Consider the following 20878-nt stretch of genomic DNA (forward strand, 5'->3'; position numbering starts at 1 on the left):
GCCCCTTCCGTAGAAGGACATCCTGTACCCGTATTCCCCAGCTACGTGAATCATGTCACCTGCTTCGAATACGTCTGCGGCACGCCTCACGTATGAGTGGCCCACGACCCACACCTCCTTTCTCACAGCCGGTGATGTCTGACCGCTGGCCCGGTGTTGGGTCGACTGCATAGTCCGCCCCGCCTCGAAGGCTTGCGTAACTGAAAACCAAACAAAAGACAAGAAGCGTGAGTACATTATTACAGCTTCACAACATGTGCAACCGCACATACCTCTTATAACAATTGGAGGACCAACGCCCCACTCGTTTTACTTGTTCCACATTAAGACCCCTGGCTGCAGCTTCAGTGGCAGCCCCTATCCGAAAGGAATGGGTCCCAAACTCACCCGGGTCCAAGCCCGCTGCGGTAATTGACATCGCGAGCACCCGCTGAAACTGAAACTTCGTCAGTGGGGTGGCGTCCGCGTGTCTCAACAATGTCCCCCCCCATGATGCCACCCTTCGTGCTAGGTAATCGTCTAAACACTTCACCGGACACATGGAAGACCCTGGAATCCTGCGAATGACTATGCAGTCTCCCACCCCACTTTGATCGGTTTTTGACTTGACAAAGGATACCGTCATAGTCTCACCCCTGATCTGAACGTGTTCCCGGCACAAACCCCCCGCCACATCCCGCTTGCTCCTTGCAACCAGCTCACTTATCCTCATAGCCCCGTGAAATGCAAGCGTAAAAGCAGCTCGGAACAAACAGGCCTCGAACTGAGACGAGCATATGGCGGGGAGTGTGGCCAGCAACTGGGACAACCTATCCAGACCTATCGGGCGCCTCTCATCTACTCTGCGACCCTCAAGGCGTTGCCACCCACGTAGCGCTTTCTGTACCGCAAAAGACGCTGTCGGGTCCTGGATATTATGAGCCCTGGCAACAAAGGAGATGGCAGCACGATGCCTCTGGGCTGTAGCCACCGACTTCCCAGCCTTACGCAAGGACATCAGAAAATGTACTACCCAATCCTCATGCCCCCAAAGTCCCCCTCTCTCAGTCCCCAAAAAGGCTAAATAAGCCCGAAACGCCCCTTCGTATGCCTTCCTCGTCCTTGGTGCTAGACTCTCTCCCACGAGGTAACGAAGTTCGGGGCACCGAGAGACCAGAGAGCTTCGGGAAAGGGTGCTGGCTCTGGGTCCGCTGAGGGAAGGTAACCCGAGAAAGCCTGCATTTGAAAACGAGACAGTGCATCAGCAGCCTGATTCATCACCCCCGGGACATGTTTTGCTCTGAATACCACGTTCAGTTGCATACACAGTAAGACAATTTCTTTAAGCAGCCTCAAAATCATTTTACAACGTGCTGCCTGACTATTGATGCATTCTACAACGGTCATATTGTCAGACCAAAATATGACAGAGTGATTTTTGAATCCATCGGGCCAGGATCTGAGGGCCACCAAAATGGGAAACAGCTCAAGGAAAGCAATATTACTCGTCAGCCCCTCTTCGTGCCACCATGTTGGCCACTTTTGTGCCGACCATTTTGTGCCGAAGATGGCGCCGAAACCCATGCTTCCCGCTGAATCCGTCCATAGACCAAGCTCTTCAGAGGACAAGGCCGGTTTGTTCCAGACGACTCGACCATTGAAATCCGCCAAAAATGCTAACCAAATACGCATGTCTTGGCGGACCTCGGCCGATAACCTCGTGCAATGGTGACCCTCCTTTAGGCCGACCATCGCCTGTGCAATCGAACGGGAGAAGGGGCGGGCCATCGGGATCACCCTTAAGGCAAAATTCAACTTCCCCACCAATTGCTGCAATTGATGCAGCGTAACTTTAGATGCAGTAATACACATTTGCAGGGTTGTCTTGAATTTCGATACTTTGGAAGCTGGTAAACGAAAACAACCCTCACTAGAGTCCAACTCGATCCCGAGGAACTCGAGGCAAGTCGTGGGACCCACAGTTTTACCTGGTGCCAACGGCACGCCAAATTGATTCATTAAAACACAAAATTCAGTCAAGGCCCGGGCACATTCATCATCCCCAGCGGCCCCAAGGAACAGAAAGTCATCGAGGTAATGCATCACATTCCGAAAACCTGTTTTCTTCGTGTAAACCCATTGTAGAAAACTACTGAATTTCTCGAAATAAGCACAAGATATAGAGCACCCCATCGGCATACACCTGTCCATGTAATACAAACCTTGAAACATGAATCCCAAAAGACGTTGGTCTTCCGGGTATACCGGGAGCAAACGGAACGCTGACTCGATATCTGATTTCGCCATCAGCGTCCCGGGCCCCAGGCGATTCAAAATGGCTACGGCCTCATCGAATGATGCGTACCGCACCGAACACATTTCTGGATTAATTGCATCGTTTACCGAAAGGCCATGAGGAGCTGATAAATTGTGAATCAATCGAAACTCACCCGGGTCCTTCTTGGGGACCACCCCTAAAGGAGAACAAACAAAGTTCGGTACCGGGGGAACACGAAACGGGCCGGCAACCCGACCTCGGGTAACCTCTTTCCGGATCTTATCCTGTACTACAGTCGTATGCTGCAAGACGGAAAGTTGATTTTTGCACGTCCCGACACCCTGAAAGTTACCCACCGGGATGCGGAAACCATATGAAAAACCGTTTCGTAGCACCCCAGCAGAAGTACGATCTGGGTATTCGCTGAGCCAGGGAATCATCGCCAGGGTATCAATCGGGGTTGGTAAAGGCGCCCCTCGGACTATATTAGACCTGTTTAGCGCCTCCTCTACCCCCATTTTCACCCGATTTGGCTCTGCACGAGGACTCAGGATGGGGTGCCCCACAACCACTACATTCGTGTTTGAATTTACAAGATCCCGGGGGCCTAGTACATTTACTTCTGTTGAAATTGAAACAGAAACCCCTCTTCCCTGTATTGCCGGCGGGTCTCGGGTAATCGTCTGTACCCGTACCCGACCGAAAGGGTGTCCCCCCATTTTGGCGGGAGGACTCACCAACAGCACTCCCCACCAACGGCACTTTCAACATCCCCGACTCTTTCATCTTATTCCATGTCAAAGAATCGTAACAGTCCCAGGTTAAACTTTTGTTATGCTCCATCGCTTTCCTGAAAAGGTTGTCATAACAGAACCATTGGTTACCTTGGTGTGATGTCGAGTACCCCATAATTCGTGACTGATATACTGGAAATTCAGGGAGCAAATCAGGCCTACGTTCCCCCAAAATTGCCGTAAAAATTCCCCAAGCATTACCCCAGTTACCAATATTTTCATTAACTTTAAAGGCGGCCATTTTTGCGCGCCAAACACTCGGATGCATCAGATCCTTTTGACCCTTAACAGTTTCGACCTCATAGTGATCAACGAGCAGGGAGAAAATGTTAACGTATTCCCCCGCCCAAATCTTTTCCTTTATTGGCAAAGGAACATGTTGCCCCAATTTTTCTCTACGAGACGGTGTTGACTCATCCCTTGCAATCGGCAATGGCCGCTTACCTGCACCGGACGCTGCTTCCGTCCCTCGTGGCTTGTCTATCGCCGCATCCGGCGCGGGTACCTTGGCTGTATCACGTTTCTCGCGCAACTGCTTTATGAATGCTTGCGCTTCGGTAGCCATGGCGCCCCCATTACCGTCCCCCAACCATGCTGCTAACTGTGCCGCCAATTCGGGAGGCATATCCTCGGCAGACGTCGGGGTGACTACCACGGGAATCGGATTCCCCTCCTCCGGTACCGGGGCCGGTACCGGGGCTGGCGCCTCGAGCGGGGAACAGGGAACCGGGACGTCTCCCCCGACCGGCCCCCTTCTCGGCCTCTTTGGCTTCCCTCCGGCCGGTGGACGCCCCGATCCCTCCTCGCCGTCTCGCTCCGCCAACCGCTTCTTAATTTCGGACATGTCCTTCATGAGGGCCCGAACCAACTGGTCAGTCGACATACTCTTCGCTCCTTTCTTGGGCATCTTTTCAGACGAAGTATCTAAAAGACAAAGAGAGAGATTAAAACGCTCAAAATTGGCTCTTCGTTCTGTCCCGAGCTCACGTGCAGCGAGGAGGTGCAGCTTCAGAGCACAAGAACAAGAGGATGTCTTCTGGTCTTGCGTCCCTTTTTATCCGTCTTCAGGGCGGGCGTATACCCGCCCCTGCCTGCCCCTGAGGGCGTGGCTGGCTGCGTCGGTGTCTAGGCCAGCCCACTCTAGGGCGGGAACGAGCGCGCCCCGGCTACGCCGCTTCGGGCATACCAGCTGAGACGCGCCTCCCGCCCAAAATGGCTTCCCGGGGGGATCGAGGCACTCGGCCATACGTTCGGGGGGACCGATTCGGTCGCCCCTTTCCAATCTCTGGCTTGGAGTGCTTTCTGTTTGGCTGTGAAGAAAAGAATTTGAAAAGGTGTTCAATGTTTAGAAAATGTTTCATATTTTGTTTGTTCTATATATGTGGGGGAAAACCATTTACGTTTAAGGATGTTTAGAAATATGGCACATCTTATCATTATACTGCACTTCCTTTGAATATGCAATGATGTGGAGTTTGAATAGTAAGCCGCACTTTAACACTATCCAGCACTTTTCCTACTCATGCACTTTCACAGAGTAGGAATAGTAAGTGGTACATTTTCACTATCCAGCACTTTCTCTGAATATGCACTTATCTGGAGTTAGAATAGTAAGTAGCAATAGGACACTATCCAGCACTTTCTCTACTCATGCACTTTCATGGTGTTGGAATAGTAATTGGCTTTTTTTAACTAACCAGTACTTTCTCTGAATATGCTCTTACCTGGAGTTAGAATAGTAAATGCCACTTGGACAATATCCAGCACTTTCCTTACTCATGCACTTTCACAGAGTAGGAATAGTAATTGGCACTTTTTCACTAACCAGCACTTTCTCTTAATATGCACTTACCTGGAGTTAGAATAGTAAGAAGCAATTGGACACTATCCAGCACTTTTCCTACTCATGCACTTTCACAGAGTAGGAATAGTAATTGGCACTTTTTCACTAACCAGCACTTTCTCTCAATATGCACTTACCTGGAGTTAGAATAGTAAGAAGCAATTGGACACTATCCAGCACTTTTCCTACTCATGCACTTTCACAGAGTTGGGATAGTAATTGACACATTTTCTTACTTATGATTCTGCACTTATAATGCGTTTAACATTGTTTTTTAATTGCTCTGAAATATGTTATTGAGAAGTGCTTATTTATGAAAATTACCTTGGTTTTTGGAAGGTTCTTTTTGAAAAACTGTAGAAAATAGTTTGGTTATTGGCTGTCTTTTTGCTGATCTGTGCCTTGAAGTGCTTTCTGGTTGGCTGTGAAGAAAAGAATTTGAAAAGGTGTTCAATGTTTAGAAAATGTTTCATATTTTGGGTGTTCTATATATGTGGGGGAAAAGCATTTACGTTTAAGGATGTTTAGAAATATGGCACATCTTATCATTATACTGCACTTCCTTTGAATATGCAATGATGTGGAGTTTGAATAGTAAGCCGCACTTTAACACTATCCAGCACTTTTCCTACTCATGCACTTTCACAGAGTAGGAATAGTAAGTGGTACATTTTCACTATCCAGCACTTTCTCTGAATATGCACTTATCTGGAGTTAGAATAGTAAGTAGCAATAGGACACTATCCAGCACTTTCTCTACTCATGCACTTTCATGGTGTTGGAATAGTAATTGACTTTTTTTTAACTAACCAGCACTTTCTCTGAATATGCACTTACTTGGAGTTAGAATAGTAAATGCCACTTGGACAATATCCAGCACTTTCCCTACTCATGCACTTTCACAGAGTAGGAATAGAAATTGGCACTTTTTCACTAACCAGCACTTTCTCTCAATATGCACTTACCTGGAGTTAAAATAGTAAGAAGCAATTGGACACTATCCAGCACTTTTCCTACTCATGCACTTTCACAGAGTTGGGATAGTAATTGATACATTTGCCTATTTATGATTCTGCACTTATAATGCGTTTAACATTGTTTTTAAATTGCTCTGAAATATGTTATTGAGAAGTGTTTATTTATGAAAATTACCTTGGTTTTTGGAAGGTTCTTTTTGAAAAACTGTAGAAAATAGTTTGGCTTTTCGCTGTCTTTTTGCTGATCTCTGGCTTGGAGTGCTTTCTGTTTGGCTGTGAAGAAAAGAATTTGAAAAGGTGTTCAATGTTTAGAAAATGTTTCATATTTTGTTTGTTCTATATATGTGGGGGAAAACCATTTACATTTAAGGATGTTTAGAAATATGGCACATCTTATCATTATACTGCACTTCCTTTGAATATGCAATGATGTGGAGTTTGAATAGTAAGCCGCACTTTAACACTATCCAGCACTTTTCCTACTCATGCACTTTCACAGAGTAGGAATAGTAAGTGGTACATTTTCACTATCCAGCACTTTCTCTGAATATGCACTTATCTGGAGTTAGAATAGTAAGTAGCAATAGGACACTATCCAGCACTTTCTCTACTCATGCACTTTCATGGTGTTGGAATAGTAATTGGCTTTTTTTAACTAACCAGTACTTTCTCTGAATATGCTCTTACTTGGAGTTAGAATAGTAAATGCCACTTGGACAATATCCAGCACTTTCCTTACTCATGCACTTTCACAGAGTAGGAATAGTAATTGGCACTTTTTCACTAACCAGCACTTTCTCTTAATATGCACTTACCTGGAGTTAGAATAGTAAGAAGCAATTGGACACTATCCAGCACTTTTCCTACTCATGCACTTTCACAGAGTAGGAATAGTAATTGGCACTTTTTCACTAACCAGCACTTTCTCTCAATATGCACTTACCTGGAGTTAGAATAGTAAGAAGCAATTGGACACTATCCAGCACTTTTCCTACTCATGCACTTTCACAGAGTTGGGATAGTAATTGACACATTTTCTTACTTATGATTCTGCACTTATAATGCGTTTAACATTGTTTTTTAATTGCTCTGAAATATGTTATTGAGAAGTGCTTATTTATGAAAATTACCTTGGTTTTTGGAAGGTTCTTTTTGAAAAACTGTAGAAAATAGTTTGGTTATTGGCTGTCTTTTTGCTGATCTGTGCCTTGAAGTGCTTTCTGGTTGGCTGTGAAGAAAAGAATTTGAAAAGGTGTTCAATGTTTAGAAAATGTTTCATATTTTGGGTGTTCTATATATGTGGGGGAAAAGCATTTACGTTTAAGGATGTTTAGAAATATGGCACATCTTATCATTATACTGCACTTCCTTTGAATATGCAATGATGTGGAGTTTGAATAGTAAGCCGCACTTTAACACTATCCAGCACTTTTCCTACTCATGCACTTTCACAGAGTAGGAATAGTAAGTGGTACATTTTCACTATCCAGCACTTTCTCTGAATATGCACTTATCTGGAGTTAGAATAGTAAGTAGCAATAGGACACTATCCAGCACTTTCTCTACTCATGCACTTTCATGGTGTTGGAATAGTAACTGACTTTTTTTAACTATCCAGCACTTTTCCTACTCATGCACTTTCACAGAGTTGGGATAGTAATTGATGCATTTGCCTATTTATGATTCTGCACTTATAATGCGTTTAACATTGTTTTTAAATTGCTCTGAAATATGTTATTGAGAAGTGTTTATTTATGAAAATTACCTTGGTTTTTGGAAGGTTCTTTTTGAAAAACTGTAGAAAATAGTTTGGCTTTTCGCTGTCTTTTTGCTGATCTCTGGCTTGGAGTGCTTTCTGTTTGGCTGTGAAGAAAAGAATTTGAAAAGGTGTTCAATGTTTAGAAAATGTTTCATATTTTGTTTGTTCTATATATGTGGGGGAAAACCATTTACGTTTAAGGATGTTTAGAAATATGGCACATCTTATCATTATACTGCACTTCCTTTGAATATGCAATGATGTGGAGTTTGAATAGTAAGCCGCACTTTAACACTATCCAGCATTTTTCCTACTCATGCACTTTCACAGAGTAGGAATAGTAAGTGGTACATTTTCACTATCCAGCACTTTCTCTGAATATGCACTTATCTGGAGTTAGAATAGTAAGTAGCAATAGGACACTATCCAGCACTTTCTCTACTCATGCACTTTCATGGATTTTGGAATAGTAATTGGCTTTTTTTAACTAACCAGCACTTTCTCTTAATATGCACTTACCTGGAGTTAGAATAGTAAGAAGCAATTGGACACTATCCAGCACTTTTCCTACTCATGCACTTTCACAGAGTAGGAATAGTAATTGGCACTTTTTCACTAACCAGCACTTTCTCTCAATATGCACTTACCTGGAGTTAGAATAGTAAGAAGCAATTGGACACTATCCAGCACTTTTCCTACTCATGCACTTTCACAGAGTTGGGATAGTAATTGACACATTTTCTTACTTATGATTCTGCACTTATAATGCGTTTAACATTGTTTTTCAATTGCTCTGAAATATGTTATTGAGAAGTGCTTATTTATGAAAATTACCTTGGTTTTTGGAAGGTTCTTTTTGAAAAACTGTAGAAAATAGTTTGGGTATTGGCTGTCTTTTTGCTGATCTGTGCCTTGAAGTGCTTTCTGGTTGGCTGTGAAGAAAAGAATTTGAAAAGGTGTTCAATGTTTAGAAAATGTTTCATATTTTGGGTGTTCTATATATGTGGGGGAAAAGCATTTACGTTTAAGGATGTTTAGAAATATGGCACATCTTATCATTATACTGCACTTCCTTCGAATATGCAATGATGTGGAGTTTGAATAGTAAGCCGCACTTTAACACTATCCAGCACTTTTCCTACTCATGCACTTTCACAGAGTAGGAATAGTAAGTGGTACATTTTCACTATCCAGCACTTTCTCTGAATATGCACTTATCTGGAGTTAGAATAGTAAGTAGCAATAGGACACTATCCAGCACTTTCTCTACTCATGCACTTTCATGGTGTTGGAATAGTAATTGACTTTTTTTAACTAACCAGCACTTTCTCTGAATATGCACTTACTTGGAGTTAGAATAGTAAATGCCACTTGGACAATATCCAGCACTTTCCCTACTCATGCACTTTCACAGAGTAGGAATAGAAATTGGCACTTTTTCACTAACCAGCACTTTCTCTCAATATGCACTTACCTGGAGTTAAAATAGTAAGAAGCAATTGGACACTATCCAGCACTTTTCCTACTCATGCACTTTCACAGAGTTGGGATAGTAATTGATACATTTGCCTATTTATGATTCTGCACTTATAATGCGTTTAACATTGTTTTTAAATTGCTCTGAAATATGTTATTGAGAAGTGTTTAATTATGAAAATTACCTTGGTTTTTGGAAGGTTCTTTTTGAAAAACTGTAGAAAATAGTTTGGCTTTTGGCTGTCTTTTTGCTGATCTCTGGCTTGGAGTGCTTTCTGTTTGGCTGCGAAGAAAAGAATTTGAAAAGGTGTTCAATGTTTAGAAAATGTTTCATATTTTGTTTGTTCTATATATGTGGGGGAAAACCATTTACGTTTAAGGATGTTTAGAAATATGGCACATCTTATCATTATACTGCACTTCCTTTGAATATGCAATGATGTGGAGTTTGAATAGTAAGCCGCACTTTAACACTATCCAGCACTTTTCCTACTCATGCACTTTCACAGAGTAGGAATAGTAAGTGGTACATTTTCACTATCCAGCACTTTCTCTGAATATGCACTTATCTGGAGTTAGAATAGTAAGTAGCAATAGGACACTATCCAGCACTTTCTCTACTCATGCACTTTCATGGTGTTGGAATAGTAATTGGCTTTTTTTAACTAACCAGTACTTTCTCTGAATATGCTCTTACTTGGAGTTAGAATAGTAAATGCCACTTGGACAATATCCAGCACTTTCCTTACTCATGCACTTTCACAGAGTAGGAATAGTAATTGGCACTTTTTCACTAACCAGCACTTTCTCTTAATATGCACTTACCTGGAGTTAGAATAGTAAGAAGCAATTGGACACTATCCAGCACTTTTCCTACTCATGCACTTTCACAGAGTTGGGATAGTAATTGACACATTTTCTTACTTATGATTCTGCACTTATAATGCGTTTGACATTGTTTTTCAATTGCTCTGAAATATGTTATTGAGAAGTGCTTATTTATGAAAATTACCTTGGTTTTTGGAAGGTTCTTTTTGAAAAACTGTAGAAAATAGTTTGGGTATTGGCTGTCTTTTTGCTGATCTGTGCCTTGAAGTGCTTTCTGGTTGGCTGTGAAGAAAAGAATTTGAAAAGGTGTTCAATGTTTAGAAAATGTTTCATATTTTGGGTGTTCTATATATGTGGGGGAAAAGCATTTACGTTTAAGGATGTTTAGAAATATGGCATATCTTATCATTATACTGCACTTCCTTTGAATATGCAATGATGTGGAGTTTGAATAGTAAGCCGCACTTTAACACTATCCAGCATTTTTCCTACTCATGCACTTTCACAGAGTAGGAATAGTAAGTGGTACATTTTCACTATCCAGCACTTTCTCTGAATATGCAATTACCTGGAGTTAGAATAGTAAGTAGCAATAGGACACTATCCAGCACTTTCTCTACTCATGCACTTTCATGGTGTTGGAATAGTAATTGGCTTTTTTTTAACTAACCAGCACTTTCTCTGAATATGTACTTATCTTGGTGGTGTTGGCGCTTTACAATATATAGGCTAATATTATCATCCACACCGATAGTTGTATATGTAGTTGGGTGCCTAGGCATGGGTTGTCATCCTTACCCACAATAATCCACAGTGGTCTACACAATAAGTCACGATGGACCCCCACACTACCGAGTGGTAACAGTGTGGATATGTTTCACAAGCTGGTCACTGAGGATTTATACACCCACTTGAAACACGATAAGAAACACAAGAGGTGTGCTGACAATTTAAATACACATGAACGTAAAGCACTAATAGAACTATGTAAACTTCCCGATGTCACCATCAAGGAGGCGGACAAGGGTGGGAACATCGTGGTCATGAACACGAAAGATTATAATACTGAAATACTCACACAACTAAGGGATGACACTTGCTATGAGAGACTGACAGTAAATCCAATGGGACACCTAAAGGTTGACATCAACACCAATTTAGAAAAATGGTGGCATGAGGGCCTCATTAGTAGGGAGGAACTAACATACTTAAAAGTAGATAAACCAAGGTTCCCCTGCATCTATACCTTACCCAAGATACATAAGAACTCCCAATATCCACCAGGGAGACCTATCAACTCAAGCATAGGGGGCCCCACAGAGAGACTTTCTCAGTATGTAGATAACTTTCTACAGCCACTGGTACGTAACTTACCAGCATACATCAAGGACACGAAGCACATCCTAAGTATTTTGTCAGATGTAACCTGGGAGGATGGCATGATTATGGCAAGTTTAGATGTCACCACCCTATACACCAACTTCAGAACAGATCTGGGTCTCCTGGCAGCCAGGAAATTTCTAGAAAAAAGACCAGCATCTCAGTGGGCCCACACCGAGATGCTATTAGACATGATGAACCTAATACTACAAAACAATGTTTTTCTATTTGACAGTACCTGGTATCGTCAAAAACAGGGGGTAGCCATGGGTTCCAGGTTTTCTCCTTCGTATGCAAACCTGTTCATGGGTAGGTTCGAGGAGGAGTGGATCTGGGGCCCACATGGCACTAAGTGGAGTGAACACATCATTTATTGGGGTCGTTATATAGACGACTGTCTGTTAATTTGGGCTGGAGACATGAATAGTCTCTTAGAATTCTGTGAATACCTAAATTCAAATCTGATGGGAATACGCTTAACTCACTCTATAAGTACTACCCAAATAGAATTTTTAGATTTGTCATTGTTTATTGAAGATAACAAAATACAAAGTAGACTTTACAGGAAACCAACATCATGTAATTCTCTTTTACATGCTGGGAGCTCACACCCAAGACATCAAATTCAATCCATTCCCTTCGGGGAATTTACTCGAGCAAGAAGAAATTGCAGTAAAGATGAGGACTTTGCAAAATGCAAAAATAACATGAAGAGTAGGTTCATATCTAGGGGGTACAATATGGATATGATTACCAAGGCGGAACAGAGAATAAACAAAACCCCAAGAGAAATGACTCTTTGTGAGAAACAGAGAGGGGGTAACACCAATAACAAAATCAGACTAATCACAAATTATGATGATGCTGCAACGATACTGAGAAACAGCATGAAAAAACATTGGTGGATTTTAAACAATGACAAATCCCTTAACCAGTATATCACAAAAAATCCCCTCATAACATATAGAAAGGGAAGAAGTATAAAATCCTGGATAAGTCCAACCTACCCAGTGAAAACAAAAACAGTTCCTGACTGGCTGACACAGAAAAGCATTGGCTTCCACAAATGTGGAACATGTAAGCTATGTTCCATGGCGATGAACAAAACTAAAACATTTCGCAATTACATGGGCAAGGAATTTGTGATCAAACAACTACTGAACTGCAATAGCTGCTTTGTAATTTATATGATTAATTGCAAATTTGGCAGCTTTTACATAGGCAGTACGATAAGACCTCTCAAAGAGAGGATCTTTGAGCATGTAAGAGCCATAGGACATCAGGACACAAGATACAACACTGCTACGCATGTCAATCAATGTCCCAAACAAGGCAAACACAAAATCATTAGCTTCTGTGCAATAGATCAGGTAAAGAACGACCCAAGAGGGGGTAATAGAGAACTAGCCTTGAGACGCAGGGAAGCGTCATGGATACTGACTATGCGTGCGGTTGAGTACGGCATGAACGCTGATCAGGAACTACACTATTATTTGGGTGAATGACATATAATAGTGGATATAACACTGACACCACCTCTGTATTTTGAAATGCCATAAATACTGTATTGTACACATTAGATAACCATCATACATGTAAATGTACCCTCTAATAATGATTTTTTTCCTTTTAATTTTGTATTTCTAAATTATAATTTGTAATTTTGGAATAACATTCGAAATATACAAGGAATGTGAGGAACATACAATTTTTTAACTTGTTACATGCAATGTTATGTTTATTCATAGCTAAGATGATGCATATGTCTATGGATACTATGATTCTGTATATGTCAAAGGATACATATATAACACTATGAATTCGAGACCCCACAGTTCAAATGCGTTACTATCGGGAAAACTTGCACTTTATTATTTTTTATTCGGATTTACTTTGACTAATCCGTATGCCTTGACAGGATTTAGTCAATATCACATTTCGTTTGCACGGAGTTTTTTTAATATTAAGAGCACCATTTGACACGCTATGATTGGATCTTGGTGTTACATTCCTATGGATGAACACCGTTTAATAATGGCGGACTGGGACGACTCGTATAACTCTAGCGCGAGTCGGAATAGAAACCGGAAATATAACAACAACATCCGGGTTACTGACGCTGACTTCCAAAACACGGAAGACCGCGCCACGGACGGTTTGGTTCTCGCAGCCCCGGGACTCCAGAATTGAGGAGGTAAGAGTAAATCAATCACTAAACCGTGAGGAAAGTATAGAATACGAGCGTAATCGCTCGAACTTCATAAATATTTCGCAACTATAATGAGTTCGTTTTTCTCTGATTTTGGCAGCAGGGAGCAACTTCCCTTCAAATAATAACGTTGGAGGAAGGACATATTAGATAAAATCCGGGTTCCAGTGAATACTCTAGATCAAGACGGAACATAACATTTAGATATCAGAAGGTAAGCCCATGACCTGAATAACTATGAGATAAAAGAGGAATGATTAATCCTCCTAAACAGTACAACAGTATAAAATAAATTCCTTTATGTAAATTGTAGATTTCATAAAAAAACGACCAAGATCCAAAAGGAAACTATTACCCATGCCACATAAGGCTGGGTCGGAATTATAACCAGTCAGAAGGTACGTTCACGATGCTGGTATGACACTTATGGTAACTATGTCATATTTTGAAAATGTGATGTTAAATAAGCAAACAATTTGAATATCTCCTTATTACTCGGTGATTTCAGGCGTAAAAGTGTGCAAGCGTCTAATATCAGGTAAGCCTGAGTATTATGTACTCAGCATCTAGATAAGTTTGATAGATCACAATTTAGATACAGTCTCTTATAGATCAATCAGAACCGGCACAAGCACTCACGGAAGGTAGCACATTACGTGGTTACAAAAAACTGGGGTGAGCACATGACCTTTGTTTCTACGATATAGTATAGCACAACAATAGAATGAAACTTCACAAACTGTGGGGTACCCGCACTATCTCTCGACAATGAGAGATTCTCACCTTCTCTCCATGGGAGATTACTGATACTCCCGCCTCATTTTTCTCTCCTAACGCATGATCCCGCACTGCTTAGAGATATATATGGAATATGTTATTGCCCACTTGCTTTTGTATAAATACAATGACTCAGTGTATAATTAATGTAGATGGGATAATGTATCTCGCAACTCCAATATTCTCTGTATTGTATCTTTTCCCAGCCCTGATGAAGTCGTGGGTTCCATCCCAATCGACGAAACACGTGTTGGCTGGACTGGAGGAAAACCTCTAAGATTAAATGAATTCTAATTTTTACCAAACTTGTACTATATTTGTGAACTTGGAATATTGTCGTAATTTTCTTTCTGAATAATCCTTGTTGGTGTGACAGGCTTTGTACATATATTCTCTTCTAACATGCTTGTATTTGCCCATAAAACAGTGTGTCATTTGCCCCTTAAGGTCAGCTATTCATGGGAGTGTGTCCTATCCATTTAAAGGTCTATTTGTTTTATTTAAAAAGTGCTTCCACACATGTAATGTCCAAAAATACAACAATCACAGAAGTGTAAGCTCTGATGACTGATTATTCAAAGGAAAAGGTATCCGCATCTGAACTGATTCAGTCATAGACATTGGCTGTTGGTTGTTATGGTGAGCGATGCAAGACAGTTTTCAAAGGACACGGTATCTGCATCATAACCGATTCAGTCACAACCATTGTCTGTTGGTTGTTATGGTGAGCAATCTGGGTAAGTATTCAGAGGATGCCGTAACAGCATCCAAACTGATTCGGTCACAGCCATTTGCTGGTGGTTGTTATAGTGAGTGACACGTGTTTGGGCTCATGTCTTCATTGCGTGTAAACCGACTTTGTTATCTCCGGTCACCAATGTATCAAAGTCAATTGTGGCGCGATGATGAGTTTTTGGACCGATTCAGATAATGCGACAGACGCAAACCTATCCCTTTTGATGCATGGATTTGATACCACCTCTGCTGCTCCGAGAATAAGTCAATCTGTTCCCTAGCGACTTCACTTGCCTGCATTACCTGAATCATTCCTGCACCTACCCATCTCTCTGCTGCTGTTACAACATCCTCTAGAAGCTACTATGTCACGGACACAGCCCAGGGCCCCAGCATTCTCAGAGGAGGAGAACCAGGCTCTGCTGGACACACTGCCGCCACTGCACAGCCATATGTATGGCAAGGCAGAGGAGCAGGTGAGTGATGATTACAGTGCATTGCTATTGGACAGGTCCAATAAACCATGCATTACTGGCATTAGGAATCTCATTTGCATAAATTTAATTTGAGTTTTTGCAAGTTTAACCGTGTGTAGGGGATTGTTCTGGGCAGGTAAACTGCTGTAGAAGTGTGTGTAGTGAGGAAACCATATCATCACTATTCTCACGGGACAGAGTTGTCATTGAACACAGGAGTAATGCACATGGTACCATATGCATACCCCTTAGACATTTTTGCCAATCTGACCATTACCTATGTATTAAAGTGTCTGACTCAGAAACATGTTGCAAGTGAAATAAGGGATTGTCATCATGTCATCCTTACAGATCAACCCCCAATGAAAAGCATGAAGATGTGGAGGACCATCGCCAGGAAGGTGCATAATGTGGGGGCCGCATATCGGCACGTCCGTCACTTCTGCAAGAGGTGTCAGGACCTAAGAAGACAGCTGAAGGTCTAGCTGGGCCTGGCACAACCTGGAAACATAGGTGCATGCCAAACCATGACCCCTCCACATTGTCATCATACTATTGTTGGTCTTTACTTAGGAAGGCATAGCAGGTGGTTGTAAGTAACTCGGGTAGCCCCTAGGGACCACTTCCTTCAGTTGGTGCCCAAACAGGGATCCCTTAAGGTGACCCGACTCACCCACAATCGGGTTGCAGGGTCGAGGTTGCATCTGGTCGGTCGGGTGGATTGGGGTACCCCACATGATCGAGCTTGGTTCTCGCAGCTGCCCCGCCCAGCTGCGATCCTGAGAAGGCGAAACCTTGGAGTTGACCGATTGGTCCGAAGAGTCAACAGTGGAGAATAATATGACTCGACCTGAGTGCACTAGGTAAGTGATTTGATTCCTTGCGCCATACTTGAACAGCACGGGCCTACGGGCTGTGTCTTGGTACAGTCTCTGGACTGTCTTGGTGCAGTTTTCGGACTGCCTTTCTTGAACGGCACAAGCCGACGTGCTGTGTCTTGGTACGGTCTTCGGGCTGTCTTGGTTTGATCTTGGTGGGGTTGAGGACCCTTTTAAAAGACACAGAATGTTTGCGAAGAATCTTCCAGGCCAACTGGAAATTTGGTTTACTCTGGAAAAGGTCTGGGGCTAGAGTCTGTCTTCTTCAACTTAGTACTGTCTCTGAAATGTCTTTTTGAACTTGGTACAGTCTCCAGACTATAGGGAGCGGTCTTCAGACCATTTTGGTTCAGTTCTTAAACACTTTTTCTTAATCATTTTTTTCCTTTCATTGTGTTTGTTGGTGTTATACTTGTCCGCTGGGGACAGAACATGTGTCTTATATTAAGATGCCTTGTCTAAGTAAACTGCAGTGTTTTGGATGTTGGTGTTGTTCTACTGAGGCTCGACTGGAAGAGAGCCAGCTTGCTCCTCCGGAGGGTACCCCAAATTTTGAGGTATACGTCAAGCATGGTATTGTCCCTATTATGTTTAGCAAGTTGTGGAATAAATATACGAGGTACTATGCTTTGTTACAATGGCCACACACTGGCTCATTTGAACAAAGATAGCATTTTTTGCAGGTCAAATGGTTCGCTAAAAAGAGCAGGCAGTCGATGTTTGCTTTTCTAAGAGTATGGCAGATCGAAGCAAAGCATCGGCGTATGAGAACAGAGAAAGAGGCCGGAAGAGACAGAAAATAATAATGCAGAAAGCAGTGTCATATGAAAGAGAAAAGATAGAGAAAAGCATAGAATGTGCAAATAGAAAGTTTTGATTGCAAACTGATAAATGTTATGTAACTAGAGAGGAAGGTGATGTTTTTGTAGAAGAGCTATTGGATTCTCGTCCTCCTCCAACTTATGCTCATGAGCGGCTATATCCAAAAGTTCCCACAACTCAGTCCCTGGCCCCTGATGCCGCTCTCCCTAGTATTTCTGCCTCTGGCCAAACTGCTTTGGCCCCAGCCCCATCTGCTTCCTCTCTGATCACGCAAGTAACAGGGGCTGGAGCCGTTAGCTCTCCTGTTCGGTATACTGACTCTGTATATGTCGCTACACCCCCTCTCACTCCTACAACATTGTCTCCTTTCACGATGATACCTGTCTCTTCGTCTGCCCTTTCTCCCTCAAGTATGACACCCAAGCATTGCAGAATGGCGAGACCCCTGTACGTGGAATACATGAAGGGATTTGGATGGCAGCGAGAGACCGCATGGAGAAAGTGTTGGTGCATTCTGCTGTGGGTGGTGAGGAAAAGCAAATGGTGGTGGATCAAGTAGCTCAGTGGGCCTGGGATGTGATCTACGGTAACGAAGATGTGTGGAGCGTGATGAAATATTATGAGTCCTTCATACAGGAGCGTGCTCTTAAGCACATGTCACCAACGCTAATAGGACTGTGGGAGCAGTGTTTTCAGATTATTGCACCACAGATCATCTATGACAGTCAGGACAGGCTGTATGCTACAGGTATGCCTCCCAATGAGGTTATCAGCAATGTAACAATATTGGTGGGTTACTGAGGCATATTGCTCCAAAAAGGTTCGGACAATGGTGACCCAGTGCCCCATGAGGGAGGTTGATCCCATTTGTCATCCTGAAATGCCAAAACTGAGTGACTCCGCGTTTCAGAAACAGAGGATCTATATTCCATGGAAGATGAGTGAAGTCCTATCACTAAAGAGCCAGTTGCCAGACCCTCGGAAAAACCCTACTGCATATTATAAAGAATTGACGGAGGCAGCTTCCTCCACAGTGTTGACATACATTAGCTGATATAGAGTTATTTTTCGGCCTGCGGATAGCGGTAGACATATGGAGGCTGGTTCATATGCAGGATCATACACTGGAGTTGGGTGGCACATGGGATGAGAACAGGGCCTGGGGTAAGAAGCGTAAACCCGGCAAGAAGCCGAAAGCTGAGCTCCTAGCTTTGCCGGGTCGTATTATAATTTACATGCACTCCCTTATCCCGCCAAGGTGAGTGGATTGGGATGAGTTGACTGCATGTTGTCAGAATAAGGATGAAAGTGTGTCTTATTTCTTTACCAGATTTGAAGGGGTGTTTTTAGACTTTAGTGATCTGTCAATGGAAGGTGGTGTTCCTTTGTTTGTTAACAGTTTGTCACTAACTTGCTTCCCAAGGTTGCAAGTTTTGGAAAGTACTTCGACGACCTCATCCCCATAAGTGGTTTTGAGTATGGCACAGTACTATGAGCATAGAGAGAATAAGGACAAAGAAAAGGTGGAGAAAAAGTCAAAGGATTTGAAGATGAAGGTGTTGATGCAGCAAGTTGCGATGGGAAGTGGAAGAGGAAGAGTTTCGGGTCCAGCCCAGCGCCTCTCCCGGCCTAACAGGGGTGGTACTTCGAATGCACCCATTGGGCTCAACCAATGTGCATATTGCAAGCTGAAGGGACATTGGTGGAAATAATGATTGGAGTTATTGTAGAAAGGTGAGACCCTGAGAGGTCGGGTTTTAGAGGATGTGGAAGAGGAGGAGGAGGCCGAGGGGCGATGCGATCAGAAAATACGTTGTCCTATCGGTAGAGCGGGAACTATTTTGACGACCCCCGAGGGAGACAGTACTATCATGATGACTATGACATGGGCGACGTGACTAGATTTTTCACAGCTAGGACAGCCAGGGACAGTGTGAGGGACCAGTTCAGGTGCCTGTAGATCAGCGCGGGCCCTATGCCACTGCGGATTTGCAAGGTATGACTAAGAAATGTTTTGTTGATACAGGGGCTATGAATAGCTCTGTTTTCCGTTCAGTGGTCCCGGGGGCAGCTCTGTCTGGCCAAAATAAAGTGTTGGTAGGTAGATTTTTCAGGCATGTTGATTGTTAGCTCCATTTCCAAACCTCTTGCTTTGACTATTGGTCCCTTTACGGTTGATTCACCATTTTTATTAACGTCAAATTGTGTGGGGAATTTGTTGGGATTGGATTTGTTAAAAAGGTTACATGTAATAATTCTTTGCTCTCCAGACGGCGTTTACATGACTATTGGACCACAAGTGGCCTGTGCTAACCAATGCTTGGCAAAGGATGCACCCGTCCCTCAACGATGTGCCACGCACATTATGGGCTATGAGAGACACGGATGTGGAGTTACTCCAGATCCCACTGGTCCCTATACAGATCGAAAAAAATGCTGTCTTGTCGCGTATTCCCCAGTACAAGATATGCCAGGCAGGAGAAAAGGCCTTATTGCAAATAATACAGGATTTGATTAAGTCTGGTGTGGTTGAAGAGACAGTGGCAAATGTGTGTAATAGCCCTATTCTATCTATTCTGAAACAGATACCCTTAGATTCTTCTTAGGCCCACCCTGATGTTTAACTGCTTTGTCATTGACCTTAGAAAGGTTAACAAAATAGTGGTTTCCCAGTACTCTATGGTTTCAGGCATTACCACAATCTTGACAATCATTCCCCGTCGGCAAAATTATTTTCTCTGATCGATTTAAAGAATGCTTTCTTCAGCATTCCGATCCATACAGATAGTAGATATTTGTTCGGATTTGCAACAGCTGGAAGGAACTTTAGATTCTGCTGTACTTCACAATGCTATACAGAAAGTCCTAGTATCTATAGCCAAGCTTTGAAAGCTCAATTGGATTCTTTGGATCTTCCCCCTAGTAATGTGCTGTTGCAGGACGTTGACGACCTCGTTGTGGCTTTGGACACTGAGGATGGTTGCAAAGAAGCCACATTGTTGCATTTGGCACCCCATGGTGTTGATTACAAAATTTAAATATTCTTGAGAGGATGTCACTTATTTAGGTCACCTACTGTCGAAGGAGGGTCACAGACTAACACCTGCACGCATTGCTACTATTACAAAAATGCCTGCTCCTAAGACCCTATGCGAGGTGCGCACTTTCATTGGTATACATTTGTATTGTCGTCACTGGATCCCTAATTATTCCTTTCTAACAAAACTTCTCCTTTACCTGCCCACCAAAGATGTGCATGAACCCTTGCCTTAGACATCTGCATGCCAGCAAGCTTTTGACCAATTAAAGGTTACACTTTGCTCTGCTCCTTTGCTTGGTACTCCTGATTACCAGAAGTATTTTGTGCTCTACGTACATGAGATGGATGGTTGTGCGCTTTCTGTTCTAACACACGGTTTTGGTGGGAAGCAGAGACCCTGCACTTATTTATTATTCTTGATAACTTCGGCATAGCTCTCCTGAGCTACCTGAGAGCTGATGCGGCAGTGGCAGTTTCTATCAGACAATCGGCAGGGCTCGTCCTTTATGTTGATCTCACAGTAATGGTACCTCATGCTGTGGATACGCTATTGATTAAGACAAAGACGCAGCACCTTACTAGTGCGTGTCTGACTGGATATGAATTAACCTTGTTTGCTCCGCACAT

The sequence above is a fragment of the Lissotriton vulgaris genome, chromosome 9 (assembly GCF_964263255.1).
Source record: "Lissotriton vulgaris chromosome 9, aLisVul1.2, whole genome shotgun sequence".
Taxonomy (NCBI): domain Eukaryota; kingdom Metazoa; phylum Chordata; class Amphibia; order Caudata; family Salamandridae; genus Lissotriton; species Lissotriton vulgaris.